This window comes from Malurus melanocephalus, unplaced genomic scaffold (assembly GCF_030028575.1).
Source record: "Malurus melanocephalus ecotype Western Australia unplaced genomic scaffold, MMel_1.1 scaffold_1281, whole genome shotgun sequence".
In the NCBI taxonomy this organism is placed as follows: Eukaryota; Metazoa; Chordata; class Aves; order Passeriformes; family Maluridae; genus Malurus; species Malurus melanocephalus.
The window spans coordinates 1-2,726 of NW_026624513.1; the positions used below are offsets into that span (position 1 = coordinate 1).

General features: G+C 38.9%; 1 protein-coding gene across 1 annotated transcript in view; it reads left to right on the forward strand.

The window, feature by feature from the left end:
* The first annotated feature begins 1,438 nt into the window (after positions 1 to 1,438).
* GNG7 (G protein subunit gamma 7) overlaps positions 1,439 to 2,726 on the forward strand; it is a 17,716-nt gene continuing 16,428 nt past the window's right edge. The window contains exon 1 of the mRNA XM_057387649.1: positions 1,439 to 1,510. The gene's annotated coding sequence lies outside the window, so the exon portion shown is untranslated. The remainder of the gene's footprint in view (positions 1,511 to 2,726) is intronic.

Below are 2,726 nucleotides of genomic sequence, written 5' to 3' on the forward strand. Positions count from 1 at the left end.
GATTTCAGCTCAATTTCTTGGAATTTAATCCCTGGCTGGCTCTGATTTCAGCAGGATTGAGCAATATTTTACTGAAAACAGGAAAGGGACGTGCTGGGAGCAGGAGGAGCTGGGGTTGGAAGGGTCAGATCGTTCCTACAGCTCCGATTTGGGGGTTTTTTTGGTTTTTTTTTTAATTTTTTTTTTAGGATTTTTGCCTGCCTGGATGTGTTCAGCCAGGGGGATCACGGGGTTCGTGTGGGGAAATGCTCTGATGCTGCTGGGAATGATGGAAATGCTTCCTGTTGTTTGTGTTTCACCCCAAAAATAGGGGAAATTGCTCCTCTTTTTCATATTCCACCCTAAAAATGGGGGAAACAGCTCCTGTTGTTTGTGTTTCACCTCAAAAATGGGGGAAATGGCTCCTATTTTTCATATTTCCCCCTAAAAAATGGGGGAAGCAGCTCATCTTCTTCATATTTTACCCCAAAAATGGGAGGAACAGCTCCTCTTCTTCATAGTCCACCCCAAAAATGGGGGAAACTGCTCCTATTTTTGTATTTCACCCTAAAAATGGGGGAAATGGCTCCTCTTCTTCATATTTCACCCTAAAAATGGGAGAAACTCCTTCTCTTTTTCATATTCCACCCTAAAAATGGGGGAAACAGCTCATTTTTTTCATGTTTCACACCAAAAGTGGGAGAAACTCCTCCTCTTTTTCATATTCCCTCCTAAAAATGGGGGAAATGGCTCCTCTTCTTCAAATTTCACCCTAAAAATGGGGGAAATTAATCCTATTCTTCATATTTTACCCTAAAAACGGGGGGAACTCCTCCTCTTCTTTATATTTTACCCTAAAAATGGGAAAAACAGCTCCTGTTGTTTGTATTTCACCCTAAAAATAGGGTAAACTCCTCCTATTTTTCATATTTCACCCTAAAAATGGGGGAAGCAGTTCATCTTCTTCATATTTTACCCCAAAAATGGGGGAAATAGCTCCTCTTCTTAATATTCCCCTCTAAAAATAGGAAAAACAGCTCCTCTTGTTTATATTTCACCCCAAAAATGGGGTGAACACCTCCTCAATATTTATTATTTATATGAAATAAAAACATAAAAATAATATAGAAGTATCTAAAAATTAAATAGTATCATTATAAATGTTATGATTATAGATATTATGGTATGATTAGAATAAATTATAAATAAAATTAATATATATTAGTAGGTTAAAATGTTATTATAGTTTAAATAAATACAATTATAAAAATAATGAATATAATTCCTAATTTTCCAGAAAAACAATTTGCTATCAGTCAAATCAAGGATGTTTTTACTGATGATCATCAACACTGATTTATCACCATGATGGAGCCAATATCCCAAATTCTAACTCCATTAATAATTCATAATATTGTGATGGATAAAAAAAAAAAAAATCAATTTTTCTCAACAGGAGGAATCGAGCAATTGCCCCGGATCCCTGGAAGCTGACGGGACAGTGGCCAAGACTGCTCTGGGGCAGTGGAAGGTGAGCAAAAATCTCATTTTATTGGCTCGTTATTGATTAATGTCCAATTAATGGGTTTGGTTTATTGGAAATGGGATTGGGAGTGGGATTTGAAGGATTTGGAGTGGATTTTGGAGAGGAATTTTGAGGGGAATTTGGTGTGATTTTTGGATGTGGGTTTGGAATGGGATTTTGAGGTGAATTTTGAGTGGAAATGCATTTGAAGTGGAATTTGGGGGTGGAATTTGAGATGGATTTGGGAGGGGGATTTGGAGATGAAATTTGGAGGTGGATTTGAGGTGGAATTAAAGGTGGGATTTGGGAGGTGGATTTGGAGTGGGATTTAGAGGTGAAATTTGGAGTGAGATTTTGAGTGGAATTTGGAGGTGGAGTGGAAATGCATTTGAAGTGGAATTTGGAGGTGAATTTGGAGGTGGAATTAAAGGTGGATTTGAAATGGAATTGGGAGGTGAATTTGGAGATGGATTTGGAGTGGAAATGCATTTGAAATAGGATTTGGAATGGAAGTTGGAGTGGGATTTGGAGGTGGAATTGAAGGTGGATTTGCAGTGGAATTTAGAGGTGGAATTTGGATTTGGATTTAAAGGTGGATTTGGAATGGGATTGGGAGTGGGATTCGGAGGTGGAATTTGGAGATGGAGATGGATTTGGAGGTGAATTTGCAGTGAATTTGGAGGTGGATTTGGGGTGGGATTTGGAGAGAGATTTGGAGGTGGATTTGGAGTGGAATTTGAGGTGGATTTGGAGGTGAATTTTGAAATGGGTTTGGAATAGGATTTCGAGGTGGATTTGGAGTGGAAATGCGTTTGAAGTGGAATTTGGAGGTGGAATTTGAAGGTGAATTTGGGGTGGGATTTGGAGTGGGTTTTTGAGGTGGGTTTGGAGGTGGGTTTGAAATGGGATTTCAAGGTGAAATTTGGAAGTGGATTTAAAGGTTAATTTGGGATTGGGATTGGGAGGTGGAATTTGGAGTGGGATTTGGAGATGGATTAACTCCTCTGGTCTGGAATCTATCACTCATTTTCCCGTTTTTTTTGCGCCCCAAATTCCATATTTCAATCAGATTTGACTGTGATGGTGCCTGTAGGAGTTGATCCCTGACCTCACTGCGAGGAGATGGGATAAATGAAATATCAAACACTTGGAAATCCTTTCAAGAAATGATATTTATTGCTGCTGGGAATTCCTCAGGAGCCTTCCAGGTTTTGTGGGATCC